This window comes from Pinus tabuliformis, chromosome 3_2, assembly GCF_031772625.1.
Source record: "Pinus tabuliformis cultivar Carrire ecotype Pingquan chromosome 3_2, CPIR1, whole genome shotgun sequence".
Taxonomy (NCBI): domain Eukaryota; kingdom Viridiplantae; phylum Streptophyta; class Pinopsida; order Pinales; family Pinaceae; genus Pinus; species Pinus tabuliformis.
The window spans coordinates 220,022,139-220,044,945 of NC_142302.1; the positions used below are offsets into that span (position 1 = coordinate 220,022,139).

The 22,807-nt window shown below is 39.2% G+C and overlaps 1 protein-coding gene and 1 pseudogene across 1 annotated transcript in view; one reads left to right on the top strand and one right to left on the bottom strand.

Moving 5' to 3' along the window:
- Positions 1 to 22,807, top strand: part of LOC149180517 (Ribosomal protein L36) — a 128,232-nt gene that overhangs the window by 96,429 nt on the left and 8,996 nt on the right. The gene's annotated exons all lie outside the window — the stretch shown is intronic.
- Positions 1,923 to 16,010, bottom strand: LOC149180518 (24-methylenesterol C-methyltransferase 2 pseudogene; annotated as a pseudogene).

Sequence of the window (22,807 nt, forward strand, 5' to 3'; positions counted from 1 at the left end):
TAGTTCACACTATTCCATGGGGCTTTTTTTGTTTTTTTGTTTTTGGAAATTTCGAACTGTTATGTGAGGAACTACACTTTCTAAAGACTCCCAAGGTGCCCCTTGATGCTCCTTAGACGCTTCCTAGATGCTCCCTAATGGTAATGTTAAATTCTTAAAGTTAAAGTGAGATTCTCCTTTATCTTTCATTTCCATCCTTTTACTTAAATTTTTAACATTACCATGAAATGACTTAGGATGTTTGAGAGTGGTTCCAACCTCATTAGATTTCATATGGAGAAAATAGAATTTCATATCCCATTCAAAATTCAGTAGACTTAACAATTTTCAGGGTTAATGGGATTGTGGCATTTCATTGGATTATATCATGTATGAGGGCATGTGATTGGCATTTAATAGATAAAATTGCAAACACTTAAAAATATATTCTATTAATATTGAATGAGGAAATTACACACATATTTATACAATCAATAGTCTCAAGATAGGAATGCTATCTTAGACGTACAGTAGTGTGGTTGAGAGATTCTCTCAACCACACACTAAACTAGGAGAAACTATATTCTAGCTAATTCCTATTATGTAGGAACAAACTCCTCAAATAGAAAATTACAACCATAGACAAGTAGGAATTAATTATTTCTAACTCCCCCCCTTAATGACTACTTGTCATGATAGTCAAATCCACCACCATCAGGCGAATTGCATATACAGAACCTCCAAAAACAAAGAGAGATCAGTGCCTTTCTAAGCTAAATATTCATGTCCAAATACCAATTGCAAACAGTTGCGTTGATTGCGCCTTTCGATGCAACTATCAGATAGAAAAGTGCGCTGACCCTCTTGTGCTCAGACACACCAATATCTGAGACCGTGAGCCAGGTGTTACTGCAGTCCACCTACTCCTACGAGCACAAAGCTCTCATGTACACGTTAGCCACTCAGGCAATATGCCACCATCGGGCAAGTCCAATCTGCCACCACCGGGCAAATCTGCCAACTTCAATATGCCACCACCGGGCAAGTCCGATCTGCCACCACCGGGCAAATCTGCCAACTTCAATATGCCACCACCGGGCAAGTCCGTTCTACCACCACCAGGCAAATCCGCCAACTTCAATATGCCACCACCAGGCAAGTCCGATCTGCCACCACCGGGCAAATCCGGAACTTAAATGTGCCACCACTGGGCAAATCCTGTAGCCACTAAGACTCTATAGATGGTTTCTGGCTCACCACCAACCATCACATTACAGTGACAAAAGATGGTTTCAGGCTGACCATAAACCATTACAAAGTGGTTTTGAGATCACCACGAACTTTCAAATACCTTTAAAAGGCTTACATTTCATTCAACATTTTGGAGTTTTTGGGTACATACAATGACCATTACCACAACTGGACTTGCTTATAACATATTAGGGAGTTTATTCCACACTAACTCAAACAAACATTTATGTTGCTGTCCACCATAAACGTTGTTATTGCTCCTTTATCCCATCATTTCATAGTTGACATCTTGGGCATCTTTGTCAAATAAATTCTTGGAACTCCATGAACCAGTCATTTGTTAGAATAGCCAATTCTAACAAAATAACTTCATATTGAGGTGGCTAATCTCAATATGTATATCAATTTAAATTCCAAAAAAAAAAAAATACTTCTCGAAAAAAAAACGTTTACCCAAGTATGCACAAAAAACCACAACCTCTCCTACTCTACCACAATTCTCTGATTTTCCACCATGATTCAACTTCACCATGATCTGATTTTGCCCTCCACAGGTTAGGCAGCCTCGCAGACAGTCCACCAGATCAAACACACAGATAAAATAGCACACAACACATTCTGGAACGAAGATCTGCTTTTCGTCGCCGCAGAGCCTTTCAAGGAACATCTGGTGTTGACAATTGAAGATTGCCTTATTCATCGCCTTCAGCAGAATTTTGCTGCTGCTGCAACAACTTTCGGCAGATCATGAGATGCATGGGGGTAAAGATGCCGGTTTCACCACCTCTGGTAAGATAATCTGCAGTCTTAAACAACATTTCATGCACATCCACAACTCCCTGGGGAGCAATGCCCAAGAAAGACAAAATAGCAATCACAATGTGGTTTCTGTAATAAGCAATCCTGCCCATCTTAAGCCTCTTCCACCAGGGCTGAGCCGGCGGGAGCGCCAGGTCCCTCTCCTCCAAGACCTCAAAGCCGACGCTGTTTGTTATTTCGACAATCTGCTTGTAGTTCCGGAGCCCAGGCAACGCATCGCCGTGCTCGATTCCGTGAATAATCTCAACATGCTCGGGATTGTCAGCCCGAAACTTGGGCGTGGTCACCCATTCATAGGTAACATAGAGGCGACCCGGTTTCAAAACCCGGTAGATCTCGGCATACACATCCTGGAGCTCAGGGGCATGGCAGGTGGCCTCGATGGAATAGACAGCGTCGAAGCTGTTGTCTGCAAAGGGCATGTTGAGAAAGTTGCCTCAGACGACCTCGCAGAGGCGGTCGAGCCCCGCCTTCTTGTTGTGGCTGCGGGCGCGCTCCACCTGGTTTACATTGTCTCACACTAGCGCATATGCTAGTTCATATAAACAAACATGGCTAACAAAACTCTAGCGCCAAACACCATAGGTACATAAGTCCATACAACAATGTGTTGAAGCAGACATAGCAGGCCACACTACCAGCGCTGCGCTGATCAACTTTACTCTAGAGAACATGCACACACAACACATCCATCAACATGATACCAGTCGGCAGGCTCAGTCCATAATTCTCCCAATGAAGCAGATCTCAGGGGTGAATCGCCACAACCACAACTGCGCTGGCCAACGGAGGGTGATGGACAAAAAACATTCACAAAACTTTTATTCTCTTCAGCCCAGGAGCAGCCAAGCCCACGAGGGGCTAGGCCCTCAGGCTCTGATACCAAGATAAAATTGCAGACACTCAAAAATATATTCTATTAATATTGAATGAGGAAATTACACACATATTTATACAATCAATAGTCTCAAGATAGGAATGCTATCTTAGACGTACAGTAGTGTGGTTGAGAGATTCTCTCAACCACACACTAAACTAGGAGAAACTATATTCTAGCTAATTCCTATTATGTAGGAACAAACTCCTCAAATAGAAAATTACAACCATAGACAAGTAGGAATTAATTATTTCTAACTTTAATCAAGAGCATTAAGCCCTATATGTACCCTAGTGTCGATGTTGTTGATTGTTGAACTCCTTTGTCATGGCCTTAACAACTATGTACCCTTCACTCAAGTCAAAATCATTGATTAGGCATGTTAAGCTTTCTATACATATTATAAGGCTTGGATTAAGCTTTTTGATCAAAATTAGGCAATGTTGACTAATATCCCTATAGAATTGAAGTAGAGGCAAAGGCTACACAAGAGAAGAAGAATCTAAATTCTAGATGGTTGATGTTGGAATAATTAATCATTGATGTACAATGAATGCCATATCTATCTTGATTTATGTAAAAATATGCATGTTTTCATGTCTTCTACAACTAATTTGGTATTTTGGATGTTTTTTTTTAATATATATATATAGTATACGCTTCCGAGATGCTTCGCTTCCTAGATTTTTGGGAAATGACGCTTCTGCGTCCTCGCTTCCAAAAAACGTCCCTGCTACGTGCAACATTGCTTCAAGCGATAGAACAAAAAGCATCACGAGCCTTTCTTCATCGAAGATCATCCTAGGGGATATCTGCCAATAGAATTCCTCGACAAAGTCACAGACAGCCCAAGTAGCATCCCCTTTGAACTTGGGTAACCATCGGTTATAATTTTCACGTAATGGTTTGGGATCATCACTCAAGTTCAAAGGGGCAAAGACACTAACCAAGTGTCTTTCACTTTTGGTCATCTTGGGTTGGTCTTGTTTTGGGTCAGTGTTAGAACTAGATGCCATCTTTGGGGAAGGATCATTGACTTTCTCAAATTCAGGGAGAAGGGCGGTTCTAACAAGTGATGGAGTTCGTTCTCCCCTTCTTGTAGCAGCCCTAGTTAAAGGAGGAATGTTGTTGCCTTCAAGTAAACTAGGGGTTTGGACAATGAATGGAGTCGCTAGAGGAATGCTTATAGATGTCGTTAATGAATCAATTCCTCAATGATTCACTAGGGAGGTAGACCTTCTTCCTCCTCGACAACAACGCCAAAATGTTACTGCTCAAACTAGTAGGGGGTCCTAGAGGGGCACTTGCTAGGTCAAGAGCAACAATGAAGCTAAAGCCCATTGTCAACACATCTAAAGCTTTCTACTCTTTATGGACTTTCACCGATGGGAGGAGGCCCGATATATGGAGAATCACTTATGAAGGATAGATCAACTAAGATGGGTGTGGAGTGATCTCGGGGACCCTTTCCTAAGGGAGGCTCAAGAATGGGACTTGCTTGCTTCTTAAGCAAGGTACAAGGCTTTCTAGGAGAAGGGGATGAGGATTTAAGGGCTAGGTTTAAGGAGTGTGAATTGTAAAGGAGCTTTCAAAACCTTGAAATCAGTGTGAATTGTAAAGGAGCTTTCAAAAACCTGAAATCCTTGTTGAACTTGGTTTCCCAAGTAGTTTTTGAAGAGTTGACTTTTCAAAGGTATGGGACCACGTGGGACCAAGTGGACCCATGTGAGGTCAAGAGGAAGGAGTCTAGCAACCAATGATAGATTTGACCTAAACAAGGAGGAGAGAGGGATCAAAGAAGTGATTTACACTCAAGGTGCAAAATGATCCCTATGAGGAACTAGCCTAGGGAAACTTAGGGCAAAACCAATCTTGAGGCTAGGGCTTGGGATATGTCACAACCCCACCGTCAGAATTTCCTCAGATTTGTAGGAGGCCTAGGAGAGACACCAACGCAGTTGAGACCAAGAGATTGAAGTTTTTTTATGGGTGGTTTGTCGGGAAAATGATGCTCTAGGTGTTGAAGAATGTAACTAGGTTCGGTCTTCATTTTACTTGATGTCAAAATGTAATATATTTGTCAAAAGAAAAGAAAAAATAATTTTTGTTATTATTGAATTGACTTGTTAAAGGATGGGTTTCATGCTTGGGCCAATTGTCATAGGTCAAGCCTCCATTGTAGGATTTAGGATTGTTTATTTGAGTCAAAATCAATTTTTTGTTTGGTCAAAGACTCCTACATCAAGTCTCCTTGCCGTCGGCCTCAAATAAGTCATCATCAAGTCAGCTACATTCAAATGAACTCAAGTCGACCTCACCATATATAGAGACACAACTCTTCAACGAACTCATGTTGGCCTATTTCAAAAGGAAACTACTATAAATAGGCATGTCCACTTCGCTCAAAAAGCATAGACAATTTCAGCATATCTTTCTGTGATGCAAATGCAGTTCCAGAGAAGTTTTTCGGTGGAGATGAGACAGGATTTCAGTTCAAATGCAAAGAAGAATTCGTCATATCTCTGAAGTAGGTGATGATTGCAGGTTCGGTGCTATCACAAAAGTTCAGTGCTATTGCAGTGATGTGCTATTATAGTTAGATGCAGTGTTGATAATATCGGTATTGGGAAAATATCGGCGAGGGTCCAGAAAATATATTATCGGCAATATCGGCGAAAATATCGGCAAATATCGGCAAGCATAAAAAATGCATAATATATTCATTATTTATTTATTTATTTAATTTTTAATTTTTATTTATTATTTTTTTATTTTTCAGATTTCTAAACATATAAAGCAATAACAACATGAACTAAACACATTGGCACATAAATATGAAGAAGGCATTGATATATATGATGTCAAATAGAAATGATACATCAAACTTCAAAGGCGATACCAAATCCTGCTGATCCCTGATAATTGTCCAATCAAGGACTCAAACAAAATAACATCACATATCTTGCTGATCCCTGATATTGATAATTGTCCAATCAAGGACTCAAACAAAATAACATCACATATAAAACTTTAAAAGTATTTCATCGTCATGAGTTATAAAATTATATGTAGCAAAAGTTGCAAAACAAATAAAACTAGCAGCTATCTAACTGAGATCATTGGCCTTTCCCTAGCAGCTTTCTTTCTGTCTTGTTCAACAATTGCTTCACGAGCTTTTTGTATAACCTCTGCACTAGAAACCATACAAGGCATTACATCTGCATCATATGTATAGAGTCTAGCGAGATGGCATTTCAATCGTGTAACCCCTCCTGACATCTTGTTCCCACACAAGTTGCATGATATATATGCCTGATTTGCCCCATCAACAGCCTCCCCATACTCCCAAATGGGTCCAAGGCTTTTGGCATATTTGACATTTATAGACTTGTAGTGAACTAATTCAAACCTAGGGCACAAGAAAAACAAAAAATTGGCATTAAACCCCCCAACACAAAATGAAAAAATAATAAGTAATAACCACCTCCTTCAAAAAAAATTACTACATTATTTGCATTTTGCAATGTGAATGAAAAATGGCAATAAGAGGGTGCATAAGAAAGTTGAAAAAAAAAATGAAGCTTGCTGTCCAAATATGGAGAAAACCCTTGCATTGGTTCATGGGCATGAAAATCATAGCAAATGGAAAAAAACAAAGAAACAAAATGTTGGTAGGCAAAGAGGCAAGCAAGCATAACCCTAAATCTATGAAAAAATCATTAACAAAGGGTTTTTAAGAACATACCTGTTAATGGAAGAAATGAAGTTTGTCTCACTATTCTTCAATCTTTGATCCACAAAAAAATCTTAATTGGTGGTGATAATCATTGTTTGATCCTCAAACCCTCCTTGACAAGCACCACAAAACTCTTTCCTTTCCTTCTCCAACACTCAGAAACAAAAATGAAGAAAAAAAACCAACTTTTCCTTTTTGTAGCCGCGGAAAAACACACCCGACGATATTTTATATCGTCGCGCGATATTTTGCTGAAATATCGCCGATATTTCGGAAATATCGCGATATTTTCAGGAGCCGAAAATATCGCGATATTTCAGCTCGCTGAAAATATCGCGATATTTATGCTATTCGGCGATATTTCGCCGATATTATCTACACTGGTTAGATGTTATTTGGTGCTACCACAAAAGTTTGGTACTATCATAGTTCGGTGCTACCTTAGTGATGAAATATTGGTATATTGCAGTAAGGAAAACTCAGCGCATTACCGAACTGAGTTATGAGTTTAGGGTAGTCATCACAGGACCGAGGACAGGAGTATATATAGTGTTGATCATTGCTGGATCAAAGCATATATTACAGTGTTGGTTATAGTGTTGAATAGAGATATAACCTTGTTATGTGACCAAGTTATCAAATGACTACTACTCATACATAACCGAAGTATGAAGCCTACTATTGGACTATGTTATCACTTGAAGAATGCAATGCCATTCACAAGGTTGACTTGATGGAGGGAGTGTCTAGTCTAGTCTGTAAGGATCTTGGTTGTCTCATCTTGAATCTACTAAAGGAAGAATTTGACCTGGGTTTCCCCTAAAGTGGGGTTTTATCCCGACAGTGTGCTTATATCTTGTGTTCTCTTCTATTTGTTGCTTGGCATTAGTCTTGATGATAAGATCATTCAAAAGAACAAATAATAATAATGAAAAACATCACAAGATAATGTCATAATAAGAGAAATCGTTTAATTACCACACTTTGGATTTCTCAACATGGCATCAAAGCTATGGTCAAGGTCAAAGGCAGTTTGAAGACCACTTAAACATCTTTGAAGCATTCTCAGTGAAAGTTTATGTTTGCATTTGTCTTGAAGAACATGTTAGTTAGATCAAAATCAAAATGGACATTTATGAGCTAATGGAACTAAGATTACAGTGAGCTAGTTCAGTCTTTATTCACCATATTAAAGACACCTTGAAGAAGAAGGAGAAGGTTTAGATGTCTCAATGATGGGTTCCAATATGCCACAGTGAAAGCAGTTTAGATCATCTTTAGAATGAGGATTGGACAAGTTCAAATGTACAGAGAAGAGTTTAGACATCTATAGTTCAATCAAAAACAATAATGAAAGAAAGCCGCCTCAAGAACTATAACATCATATTAAAATATGTCAAGAGCATCATATTGCTGGTAGAGCAAAGAAGCAAGGACTGACTGAAGAACGAAACATTGAGAAACAATTAAGGACTTGCTACAAAGAACAATTTGAAGTCCAAATTACATATATAAAGTCTGGTTTAAAATTTCGAGCTCTATTATGAGTTTAATCCGAGATCTAAAACATTTGAAGACTATGAAAGGAATCTGAAGTCTGTCCTATGGAGATTCAAGCCTTGAGGATCTGAATTGATAGTCTGAATCCAAGGTACCAGCTCAAGGAAATCAATTAAGTATTGTCACTTAATAAAATGCACTTGCAACATGTCTAAACTCAAGGTACGTATGTTCATAAGCTTTTAAATTTTCAAAGTATCTAATCTTACATGGTTCATATAATCCTTGTTTATAGCTAGTCTAGGATAAATATTGTACTCCCTGGATAACATACTAAAATATCATAATAGAATCTTAATCCTTATCTTCTAGGGTTTACAAGTAGTCTATGATTTCAAGAAAAAGTCTCAATGTTGATTGAAAGAGTGAATAACTTGATCTTCGATATTATCCTCCATGGTTACATAGAAGATCTAACTCAAGAAATTAAATCATGTTCTTGGTATCACATGTTTTGCTTGAAAGTATGTATCACAGGTATAAAAGATCATGGTTGAATACAAGGAGAACACTTCAAGGAATCCTTACAAGGTTTGTTAAGGAACATCTGCAGGTATGTCTTAGACTATACACCTTATAAAATTCTCTTAAAAGTACGTTCATCCTATTTTTGAAACTTACGTTACATTACTAACATCATTATGTCTAGCTGTCTTGAATCATAAAGATTCTTGTTTAAGGGTGATTCATCATTTGATAAATCTACCCTCCTTACAACCTTGATTTCTCTTTTAGAACCCTAGACAGGTTCTCGAGAAAACCCTAACTTAAGGGTATGCTAATGATGATGTCTGAAACCCTAGCCTGCTTAGGGTTATTGGGAAATGCTATTTGAAGTTTTTTTGATGATGTCATGTTTGGGGTTTTGTTATGATCATGAAAACCCTAACTTGTTAGTGTTGGACGATGCTGTCTAAGATCCCAAACCTTTGGAGTTTTTGATATAGTAGGGTTTGCTTTGCTATGGTATGGAACCCTAGATCTTTAGGGTTTGGTTGGGTCTAAAAGAAAAACCCTTGTTATGTATTTAAGGTAAGGAATGAAATGTGTCCATTGATTGAATCTTTAGCCTGGTCTAGATTGGTATATGTCTAATGAATATTGTCTGACATATGATATGCTTATGCATGATAATGAATTCCTAGATATGTGTGTTGGCCTAATTATTGTTGGTCATAAGTCTTAGGGTTTAATCGAAGCCTTTGTCTGAGTTTGATATTCTAGGATAATGTTGTTTGAAAATCTAGGGTTTTGCAGCTAAACCCTAGTAGTAGTTAAATTCTCTAGTATGCATAACAATATGGAATCTGTGAATCTATATAGTGATTGTTGAGAATTCGTAAATAAGATATCTAGGGTTTATGTCAAACCCTAGTAGAAGCTAGTCATGTTGATAAGCTATGAATGATTATTGGAGCTCATGTATGAAATCTAGGGTTTGTTTAAAATCGTAGTAGGTAGTCTAACATATGAATTCTGAAAGTTGTTAGATGCATTGATCTGAATTGTTTCATAAAAGAATATTTTGTCATATTCTAGACATAATGAGTTTGATATCTTGATGAGCTGCAGATGTGATTTAGGGTTTGTAACAAAACCTGAGCAAGAAGTTGAAGTGTTGAAATATAGTCTCTTGCTGATTATGTTTGTAAAGTCTAATGCTTTTGCTATTATAAGATTTTGATATGGCTAACTTCATGCTACTATAGTTTTGGTTGTATGTTGTGTAAGTACATCATCTTCAAGATGGAGAAGATGATCGTAAGTAAACTTTATGTGATAAGCATGATATATGAATGACTCTGATAAGAAGGATGGAAGCCATGAAAAGTTCTCCAATAAGAAGAAGCTGATCTCCTTGGGTTAAGTGGGGGCCTAAATAGAAGAGATCTCCTTGAGATTAAGAGGGAGCCTGGATAGAAGAAATCTCCCTGGTTGAGAGGAAGGGCATAACATAGTTTTGATTGGAGAATGCATTTTGAAGGATATGTTGTTGCATGAGAAGTAGGAAAGGAAAGTGTATGATTGAGGAGTCTTCTGTCAAAGATTCAGTTGTTAGTCCTACTGTGAAAAATTGAGAAGCAACATCTAGTTGTTTGAAAGACCCCGAAGGTTTGTACTTAATTATGTACATGTCAAAGTATATTAATGATTGGGGTTGTGTTTGTACAGGTAAATCTCTCGAAGTTTTGATAGCATTCTGGTTACCGATCAGTGTAATCGGGAGAGATTTGTTGTCCTTGATCTGCTGGATTAAGGAGTGTTAAGACTTTGTGAGTAAAGCATTGCCTAGGAGGACATATGGCCAACATTTTGTGTTGATGCCTAGGTCTCGAAGTTGGGAGGGTGGTGTTGGTCATAAAGCTCTAAACTCGAATACACACCTAGATCCCTGGGTTGATGGTTAGCAAGTAACCCTGATGGTACCTAGAGAGGCTGAAAGCTTGAGTCCATTTTAGTCCCACTTGGATAGATTTCCCTGGTCAGGAATCTAGTCCATGGCATTGCGGTGCCTAAACTGTTGAGAGACGTTGGATAGATTGCGCTAGTCAAGAATCTAGTGCATGGCATTGCGGTGCCTAAAATTCTTCATAGATGATGTGTTTGAGATCTTCCATGTACTTCTTTGATTATATGTAAATATGAATACCTCCCTAGTTAAGAGGGAGTGTTGAAGTATGTAACTACGTTCAGTGTTCATTCTATTTGAAGTCAAATTGTAATATATTTTTCAAAAGAAAAGCAAAATGAATTTTTATTATTATTGAATTGACTTGTTAAAGCATTGGTTTCATGTTTGGGTCAATTATCATAGGTCAAGCCTCCATTGTAGGCTTTAAGATTGTTTATTTGAGTCAAAATCAATTTATTCTTTGGTCAAAGACTCCTCCATCAAGTCTCCTTGCTGTCGGCCTCAAATAAATCATCGTCAAGTCAGCTACATTCAAATGAACTCAAGTTGGCCTCACCATATATGGAGACACAACTCTTCAACGAACTCATGTCGGCCTATTTCAAAAGGGAACTACTATAAATAGGCATGTCCACTTCGCTCAAAACACAAAGACAATTTTGGCATATCTTTTTGTGATGCAAGTGCGGATTTCAAAGAAGTTTTTCGGTGGAGACAAGAGATAGAATTTTGGTTCAAGTGCAGAGAAGAATTCGTAATAGCTTTGAAGTAGGCACGGATTGTAGTTTCGGTGCTATCACATAAGTTTAGTGCTATTGCAGTCATGTGTTATTACAGTTAGATGCTTTTCAATGCTACCACAAAAGTTCGGTCCTATTACAGTTTAGTTACATCGCAGTGATTGAGTTCAGTTCTACCTTAGTGATGAAATCTTGGTATATTGCAGTAAGGAAAACTCAGATCATTACAGAACTGAGATATGAGTTTAGGGCAGTCATCACAGGACCGAGGATAGGAGTATATTACAATGTTGATCATTGTTGGACCGAAGCATATATTATAGTGTTGGTTACAATGTTGAACAAAGACATAACCTTGTTATGTGACCAAGTTATCAAATGACTACTACTCATACAAAACCAAAGTATGAAGCCTACTACTGGACTATGTTATCACTTTGAAGAATGCAATGCTATTCACAAGGTTGACTTGATGGAGGGAGTCTCTAATCTAGTTTGTAAGGGTCTTGGTCATCTCATCTTGAATCTATTGAAGGAAGAATTTGATCGGGTTTTCCCCTAAAGTGGGGTTTTGCCCTGACAGCGTGCCTATATCTTGTGTTCTCTTATATTTGTTGCTTGGCATTAGTCTTGATGATAAGAAACTATAATTTGAAATTGAACAAATTTCAACCTCCACTCTGGTTATTAGTTTTCCTTATCACTCCATGCATTTAGTTTTAAATCCAAGCATGATAAAAATTCTAAAATCTGGAAATGACAATAATTTTCTGAAAACACAAATTTAGAGATTTCACAACTGCTGAAATTGTAGAAATAAAACACAACAAAATTATGACAGCCACACACAAAAAATAACACAGTTATTTTTGGTCAATGTGACCCTGGAAAAACTCTCTACAACTCTTTGGGGAAAACCAGTTTGAGAGCTCTTCTTTATTTCTGAAAATGCTTTTACAGAGAAACTGAAATACACAGTAAAAATTCCAACAACCACAAATTACAACTTATCTCGATTTAAGTGTTTGAACTCCGTCTCGAAAATCGTGCCAATCAGCAAACAACCAAAACAGAAATTTTCCCTTGTGCCAAGAAGAAATCCGTGCCCAAATCTACCTCAAAATTCATGCCTTTTCTTCTGTCTCTCTTCCTCGATTTCTGTGCCTTTCTCCTGCTGTACGGTTTGCCTTGGGATGTGTGCCAATAAATGCTGCTGCCCAGATTTGCTGAAATGTCTTCTTGCTACTCTCCTTCACTTCCTCACTGCTCAGAAATTTTCTCCTTGCTCCCTCTTCTCTTTCTCTCAAATGCTTATGAAAGAATGAATTGATTTTTTCCTCTTCTCTTCTCCTTTTATTCTCTAAATGACCTTTTGGGTTACCCTAAGATCTAATCGCTGAGATTCATTTAGATCTAGGGATGAGAATAAATGTGCATTTAATTCTCACTTTCTATTTTTTAACTCACCCACTCAAATAAAGACCCACTTAGCCTTTTATTTCCATAGTCGCTTTTTCACTTTCTAATTCTTCATTGACTTTAATAAAGTCACCTTTAAATTAGAATGTAACTTTACCACTAATAAAGTCACTTTTAAATTAGAATGTAACTTTACTACTTATAAAGTCACTTTTAAATTAAATTGACTTTACCACTTATAAAGTCACTTTAGGAGAAAAGTAAAAAATAAATTTGGACAGTTTTCCTTGGGCCAAAGATCAAAGCCTTAGAGAACCACTTGTCCTCTTGTACCCAAATTTTAACACTCCCTCTTACAGAGGAAAGTGTTTCTCACCACTCCCATCTTGTCTCTGAAGTAGACATGCTTGCCCCGTGGTAAGGCTTTGGTGAAAATGTCCGCTACCTGCTCATTTGTGGAAATGTACTCAAGCTTGACAACTCCCTTTTGGACATAGTCTCTAATGAAGTGATACTTGATCTCAATATGCTTTAACCTGTCATGAAAAACTGGATTCTCCGTGAGTTTTATGCAACTCTGATTATCACAATAAATTACTGAAGGTCTCAATCCCTGACGAGATAGACCAAACAACATCTTGCGAAGCCATATGGCCTCACAACTAGCCAAACTAGCAACCATATACTCTGCCTTAGTTGATCTCAATGCAGCTGACTATTGTTTTCGGCTGATCCACGACACAACTGCCGAGCCCAACCCAAAACAACATCCGAAAGTCTCTTCCTATCTGAAGCACAACCTGCCCAATCTGAATCCGTGTACCCTGCCAGTCTCACTCCATCACCCTGTCTATAATCCAGACCAAAATCCACTGTCCCCTGCAAGTAACGAAGAATGTGTTTTGCAGCCACCCAGTGCACTCTCCTGGGCTCACAAATGAATTGATTCATAGTGTTAACTGCAAAACATATATCTGGTCAAGTGTTGACCAAATACATCAAACAACCAATCAACTGTCTGTATAGAGTAGGATCCACCAACTCGGAATCAGAAGCGTGAAGCTTCTTCCAGTTAGTGATCATAGGTGTAGACATGGGTTTGCAGTCCTCCATGTGAAATCTGCTAAGAATATCCACAATGTACTTCCCTTGTCCCAGGAAGAAATGCCCCTCCTCCTGCCACACCTCCAATCCCAGAAAATAATGCATCAAGCCGATATCCTTCATCTCAAACTCTGAAGCAAGATCTCTCTTGCAGCCCTCAATGAGTCTCTCTGCACCAGTGATGATCAAGTCATCAACATACAACACCAGAATGAGAGGCTCCTCACCCACCACAATGAAGTATAGGTTCGGATTAGCCTCACTCTTTGTGAAACCCAACTGCTGCAAGTATGTATCAATCCTAGAGTACCAAGCTCTAGGAGCTTGCTTCAGGCCATAGAGTGCCTTTTTCAATCTGCATACATGGGACTCCTTCCCATGCACCTCAAAGCCCTGCGGCTGCTCAATATAAACCTCCTCCTGAATGAAGCCATTGAGAAATGCGGTCTTCACATCCATCTGGTGGATCTTCCAACCCATCTCTGCTGCAATCGATATAATGGAGCGAATAGATGTATACCAAGCTACGAGAGCGAAGGTCTTCTCATAGTAAACTCCCTCTACTTGTGAGAACCCTCTCGCCACAAATTGAGCCTTGAACTTCTTGATGCTGACATTTTCAGCATGCTTTATCTTGTAGAGCCATCTTGAAGTAAGAATTGATTTACCTTCAGGCCTAGGCACTACCTTCCAAACATCGATCTTCATAATAGAAGAATGCTCCTCCATCATGGCCTCTCTCCAGACCTGCTGGCTGCCTGCCTCCTCATAACTAGAAGCCTCAGAGTCAACAATGCTTGTTACCAATGACATGTAACTACAGATCTGCTCAGGTGGTTTACTCTCTCTAACCTATCTCTTTGGCCCAGCAACTGATGTGGTCTCGCGCAAGGTATCTTGAAGCCTCTTGGGCTTCCTCTTCCCTGAACATACTTCTCCCATTGGAGTGAAAGAATCCTCATCATCATCAGAAGCCTGAACTCCTGAAGACCTGCCAATTGACCTCATGCTTGAATCTGTGCCTGTAGACGCTGAAGTACCGTGCGAACTGTCCATTAGTGGACTACCCTGTGAATTGCTCTGCGCACTGCCTTGCAAGCTGCCCGAGGAACCACACACCTGACTCTGAGAGCCACTGCTCACTGATGGGCCTGACACTGTAATTGATGTACCTCTTGATCCCTGACCACTGGATCCCTGTGACTGACTCAACTGCTCGTGAGGATCTGGTGACTCTGGATACTCTAACTCCCTTGACCTCCTGAAAGCTCTCTCCTCCTCGAACTTCACATCCCGCCTGGCAACCACTTTCCTCTGCGCAGGAATATAAATCTGATAAGCTTTCGAGGTGTCGCTATAACCCACAAAGACGCCCTTGTCTTCAGTGGGCTCTAGCTTGGTCCTATTCTCCTTGGGGACATAGGAATATGTAAGGCACCCAAAGATACGAAAGTGCCCAACATCAGGCTTCTTCCCAGAAAAAACCTCCTCCAGAGTCATATTCCCCAAGGCACGATGTGGACTCCTGTTCTGCAAGTACACAACAGTGTTGCAGGCCTCTGCCCACAAAAATAAAGGTAACCCCTGATCATGAAGCATGGCTTTGGTAGCCCCTGCAATGGATCTGTTCTTCCTCTCTGTAACCCCATTCTGTTGGGGGTTGTAAGGAACTGTGAACTTCCTTCTAATGCCTGCCTCATCACAAAAATCAACAAACTCACCAAGGGTATACTCCCCTCCATTGTCCGACATGAGGACCTTGATCTTCCTATCTGTCTGGGTCTCCACAAGAGCTTTGAACTATTGGAACCGCTTGAAGACCTCACTCTTGGTCTTCAAGAAATAAATCCAGGTCTTCCTGGAGTGGTCATCAATGAATAAAACATAGTACTCATAGCCACTCAATGATACATGAGACATCCGACCACTCACATCGGTATATATCAAGCCAGGGATCCCAGTCGCTCTGCTGTCATTGCTGGGAAAAGGGGATCTGGCAAACTTCCCCATAGCAGATCCTCTGCATACATCAAGGTGATCAGAATTGAAATCTGGGACACCAGTGGTGATCTCTTGCAATGTACTCAAGGCCCCATGATACATGTGCCCCATCTTGTGGTGCTAAATCTCACATAACTCTGAATTGCTAGATCTGCTGTCGGTCTTGTCTCGGGTGCTGCTACTCAATGCCATTAGGGGCTGGAATGAGAACTTGTACACCTTGGCATGGCACACACCAATCTCTCTAGCTGAAGAAGCTGGAGTTCCCCTAGGATAAATAAGCACCTGCCCTCTCCTGAACAACACATCATACCCTCTATCCTAAAGTGTTGAGACGGATATTAGGTTCTTCTTCATTCCAGGCACATATAGAACATTTGACACTTTCAAGGGAGGTTTGGGTCCCCTATGAAATGTCAATGTTCCCACACCGACTGCTCTAACAATGCTGTCATCACCAAGTACTACCTCCATATCAGTATCACCCTCTGAAAGCTCTGAGAGGTACTCTATGATTCCTTTCATGTGGCGGGAAGCGCCTCTGTCAACATACCAAATGCTAGAAGATGCTCTGCTAGTAGTGGGGAATGCAAACTCGCTCTGAAACTGTATGGCTTGTCATCCTGCACTAGTGGCCTCACAAGCTATGAAACCAAACTCTCGGTCAAAGCTCTCTGAGAAGCTCTCTATCTTTGCAGAAGCTACCATGGGTTTGTCTTTCCCTTTCTTGTTCTTCTTCTCTGGACACACAACAGCATAGTGTCCCAACTTTTGACAATTCCAACATTTGACTTTGGAATAGTCCTTCTCCTTGTTTTGCCACTTGCCTTTAACTTTGCCTTTGCCTCCACTGTTGGAAGCTTGCTTCTTTGCTATGCCCTTCTTGTCTCTTGCTAACAATGCCACATTGTCATCCTCCTCCTTCACTTGTTTGGCTGCTCCAAGATGGTTCTTTCTGATTTCATTCTGAATGCAATCATTCCACAACCTCTCCCAATCGGGAAGGTTTTCCTGTGCAACAGTGCCATCTACAAAATTCTCCCAAGTCTTGGGAAGACCATTCAAAGCAATTCTCACCAACTCAGTGGGTGCAATGATCTCACCTACGGCTGCCAACTCATCTCTCACTGAAGTGATCTTTGTGAGGTATGTTGTAGCATTGTTAGTCTTATCCATTTTAATGGCCTTCAGTTTCTCCTTTAGAACAATTTTTCTGTTTTCATTTGAGCTCTGGTAAAGACTAGTCAAGGCTGTCCACATCTCATGTGCATAAGTCTTTCCTCTCACATGAGGAATGACATGATCTTTGATTCCTTCCAGAATCAATCTTTTTGCCTTAGCATTCTTTTTGTTAAACTCTGCCAACTGTACAGGGTCAACAGGTACTACTACTGGGTTTTGTGTGGTATTTACCACAATGCCCCAGACTTTGCTTCTTCAAAGATGCTCTGGATTCTCTCCTTTCATGCACTGTAGTTGTTCTGCCCATCCAACTTGTCTTCAACTCTCAAACCCAAAGACATGTTTCACTGTCCTACCAAACTGAAATTTTCAAATCTGTGGTAAAGGTTTTTGTTTTCTGTGTAAAAATCAGCTCGCTGTAATTTTCACTTTGCTGTCCCAAACTGCACTTTTCAGCCAACCAACCTCTGATACCATGAAGAAATTTCAACCTCCACTCTGGTTATTCGTTTTCCTTATCACTCCATGCATTTAGTTTTAAATCCAAGCATGGTAAAAATTCTAAAATCTGGAAATGACAATAATTTTTTGAAAGCACAATTTAGAGATTTTACAACTGCCGAAATTGCAGAAATAAAACACAGCCACACACAGAAAATAACACAGTGATTTTTGGTCAATGTGACTCTGGAAAACCCCCCTACAACTCTTGGGGAAAACCAGTTTGGGAGCTCTTCTTTATTTCTGAAAATGCTTTTACAGAGAAACTGAAATACACAGTAAAAATTCCAGCAACCACAAATTACAACTTATCTCGATTTCGTGCTTGAACTCCGCCTTGAAAATCGTGCCAATCAGCAAACAACCAAAACAAAAATTTTCTAGCAATAAAACATCATTAAATGCTGTATGGCCAGCCTCGAAAAATGTGCCCAGAGCTTGTAAGACTTGTATGGACCGTATAGATTTCAGCAGTACAACTACTTAAAAATCCGTGCTCAAATCTGCCTCGAAATTCGTGCCCTTTCTGCTTTTTCTTCTTCGATTTCTGTGCCTTTCTCCTGTAGTATGGTTTCGCCTTGGGATGCATGCTAATAAATGCTGCTGCCCAGATTTGCTGAAATGTCTTATTGTTGCTTTCTTTCACTTCCTCACTGCTCAGAAATTTTCTCCTTGCTCTCTCCTCTTTCTCGCAAATGCTCATGAAAGAATGAATTGATCTTTTCCTCCTCTTCTCCTTTTGTTCTCTAAATGACCTTTTGGGTTACCCTAAGATCTAATGGTCGAGATTCATTTAGATCTAGGGATGAGAATAAATGTGCATTTAATTCTCACTTTCTATTTTTTAACTCACCCACTTAAATGAAGACGCACTTAGCCTTTTATTTCCATAGTCACTTTTTCACTTTCTAATTCTTCATTGACTTTAATAAAGTCACTTTTAAATTAGAATGTAACTTTACCACTTATAAAGTCACTTTTAAATTAGAATGTAACTTTACTACTTGTAAAGTCACTTTTAAATTAAATTGACTTTACCACTTATAAAATCACTTTAGGAGAAAAGTAAAAAATAAATTTGGACACTTTTCCCTAGGCCAAAGATCAAAACTTTAGAGAACCACTTGTCCTTTGGTACCCAAATTTTAACAGAAATAACAAATAATAATAATGAAAAACATCATAAGATAATGTTATAATAAGAGAAATTGTTTCATTGCCACACTTTGCATTTCTCAACCCTAGTCACCCTAATGTGGCTAGACCTATCGAATAAAGAAAAGGAGGTGAAGAACAATAATTCTTTAAGTGATCACCTTATGGTAGACCAGTGCCTAATCCTTTGGGGAGATTGGAGTCAAGATGAATATGAAAATGGACTTCGTTTCTAGGTCAAGGAGGCTCTAAGATCAACTTCACTTTTCATTAGGGCAAAGGAGAGTGACCTTAAAAATTTTTATACTTTGTTTTGCAAGGTAAGGTGGCTTGTCAAGATAAATTCAACCATAGAATTATCCCTAGGAGAATTCGTACATGGCCCATACATAGAGATATGCTATATAGAAACATAATTCCAGCGCATTAAATTTGTACTTACATGTCAGAGAATATATCCAACCATCAATAAACTTGCCAATCATGAAGCTCCAAGATAAGAAAAGACAATGGATACATCAAAATTCATCCATGCTCCAAAATTTCATCCACCAAGAAGGAACAACGAAACTCTCAAGAGAGATATAAGTCCGAACCAAGTGATGATGAGAAATGAACTCTCATTATTTGTATTTATGCACTCCTAATGAGTTCGATTTAGCTATTTGAGCCTACATTAACCCCTAAAATAAAAATAATGTGCAAATAACTAACTTTTGGTGATAAGCCCACCAAACTAGTTCATAAACAAAATAACAAGCCTTTCAAGAGGTCGAATGATCAATAATACATGTTGTTGGGCTCTCTAAGAAGCCTGATGAAGTCCATAAGTGCCATAATGATGAATAGGACTCCCAAAAGTAATGGACAAGGGGTTGGCCCCTTGTTCTCCACATAATAAGCCCACGGTGCTCCCAATGTGTGTGAGGGCACACAAGTGAGCTCATGGGTCTCCAAGTAAGTTGAAGATGCCTGTAGACCATCTGTAAGGGCTCAGGTGATGGTTTAAGTGATGCCACATTAGCATACAAGTCCTGGGTCATCTGCCAAGTGCATGGTACAACTATGGGGTTGGTTGGGCAAAGGTGAACCAGGTGCATCTTCCTCGTCCAATAGGTGAATCTCAAGCAATCTTTGAACATCTATGGGGATCCATGGAGTGCTTTATACTACTGTGGAGGCCCATGGATCTCAACACACACCCTAAATGTGCCTATGTAGCCCTTTGGAGGGTTAGGACTGTGTATAGGGAGACCAAACTCAAGATGGAGACCACCTACAATCTTGCATAAGATCCAATGTGTCTGCTAGCCTTCCGGTACAACAAGTCATCAAGGAAATTGAGTAAAAGAGCTTACAAACCATGGACAACAGGTGGAGACTTCATAATGGCATGCCCTTCCATAATGGGCTCTAGCATGTGCCAATGTCTCCAAGCTCCAAATGTGGTTAACCAAGTATTTTATTAGGTGGTTTCTACTTTTAAAGGGGATAGTATGTCCAAGGTACATCCTTTAAAAGGTGGTGGCATGTGATAAAGAGATAAATGGAGTTGGGAATGAAAAGGGGCAACCCTTGGCCACATTCTGGGGTACAATGGTAGCTAGAAAAAGGGAAACCCACACTTGGGTATATATTGTATAGGAAGGAGCAATCGTGGTACATAAGGTGCCCCAACCTTGATTTTATCACCCTTCTTTATATGCCATTTTTCTTTTATGATTTTTCTTTAATTAACAGCTTGGGGCTCAAGGGGTAAGAGCATGATGTGTGAGATATAGTAGTGGATACCCCCTTGAAGGTAGGGCGGTTCATTGCCCACCAGGGGTTGGGACAATCATGGTTTCCTAAATGATAAAAGAGGCTCATCTAGGGCCTGTAGGAACCATGGTGATGGCCATGATGAATGGGGTAGAGCTCATGTATTGGATTTTTCCCATGTGCTAAATGTGCTTGTCCCAACCATCTTTTGCATTTTGTGGTACATTTTCTTGTTGAATGTGGCCAATTATGTTTTTACTTTTCTTTTCGGCTGCATCAACCTCTAGGGCATCATTCCAGGCCTGACCCAAGGTATGGGCAAGAGAAAGGGGAAAACTAACCCTATGTGGACCCAAATGGGAGAAATGATGAATGGAGTTATAATGAATGGAAGGGGAGTAATATATATGGATGAGGGAGTGGGACCACACAACCAAAATCAAGGTTTTCCATGTAATACCATCCCTAAAGCCCAAGGGTCAGTAAAAGAGATCTCACGGGACTAGGGTCCAAGGTCAACATCCAAAAGGGGTCTAGGGGACAAGAGCACAGAGCTAGCCCATTCTTTCTGCCAAATCCCCCCATTAATCCATGCCCAAAAGTGTCCATGATAAACAAACTACAATACTCAATTACCAGATGACAAGGCATACTTTTAGGTTTGGGAGGCCCACCTTCAAACATAATATCATGGCAGATGGGTGAGGGACCACATGGCTAGCTCAAGTGGCGGAGAAGTGGCATAGCGAGCTAGTTGGTGGCTCCAAGGGGCTGCTAGCCGAGGACCATCTTGGAGAAATTTTTTCTCCTAGGGATATCACCCACAAAATGGTGGGTAACAGGGGGAAAAGGCCCAAAAATGACTTAAGTGAAATAAAATAAAATTAAAAAGTCACTTAAGATAAAGTCAATGTAGGAGCTTCTAGAATAATCAATAATAATAAAATAATAAAATAAGTTGCTTCTAGAGGCTTGGAGATCTATCCATTAGATCTATAAAAGAGGAGGAGATCATTTGGAGACATCTTGATTTGGAGCTTTGTATTTGGTATAGATTGGAGAATTTAGTTCTCTTCTATAGTAGCCCTGGGACAAAAACACTTGGGTGATTCAGTGAGAGTAGGTGAGAACCTAGTTCTCTCCGTTGGTTAATCCACTCAAAATTCACAGGTTGCAGCATATTGACTGGTGGTTTTAGTTTTGGAGCCCCAGCGCAGTATTGGAGCAAATTTCTTTTGGTGGCCATTCTCTTAGCCATTTTCTAGCATTATATGTATTCTTTATTTAATTAAATAAGGTCGAGTTCTTTTGCATATTTGTCTTGTCTATTATTCAGTTGCAAAATATATTTCCACTTCGCTATTGATTTTCTAGTTCATGGTGGTGCACATTATTTATTTAAATTAACGACAAATTTTCTGAAGCAATTATCTGCCAAATCTTTATTTGGGATATTATAGTGGTATCTAAGCATTTCTTGTATTCAGTTGCAGATTCTATTTCCATTTTTAAATTTGTGGTTCAATTTGTGCAAATTGTTTATGAAACAAATGACTAATTTTTTTGAAGCAATTTGCTGCTAAATTTATATTTGGAATTTTACAGTGGTATCAAAGCTAAGTTGTAGATTATATTTTCCAGTTTTTCCGTTAAATTGATGGTTGAATTTGTGCAATTTGTTATTTAAATTGACGACATAATTTTCAAAAGCAATTTTTAGCAAAATTTATATTTGGGACATTACAATCAACAACTACAACCAAGCAGAAATATATATGTACAAGAGTATGGAGTTAACTTTACCAACCCAGGGTTATAATGAGAGCATCTAGGGTTTTCAAAACTTTAATATTAAACCTTAGATATCCAACAACTAAACCATGTTAGGGTTTCAACCATAGCGGAAGCATTTACACCTAGGGTTTTACTTTCATGCCCTAAGCTCTTATATCAATCTTTACCAGGGTTTTGTCATAAACCCTAGATATTATTATCAAACCCTAAAAAGCTAGGGTTTTACCAAAGTGAACAAATATCAAAATTCAATCAAAACACGCTAATATAAGAATCTTTATGATTCTTTAGCAAAACCCTAGATATGAGAGAGTTATTAATATAAAGCAAAATTTAAGGACAAAATGATCATACCTTCTTATATGATGGAGCCATGCTACAAATTTTATAATTTTAAACATACCCAGAGTTGCTTTTACTACAAACCTTGAAGAGCTCCCTCTCACCATGACAATCTTCTTCAACAAAAATACCAACTAGGGTTTACAAAAAAACTTAAATGCCAACACCAACCA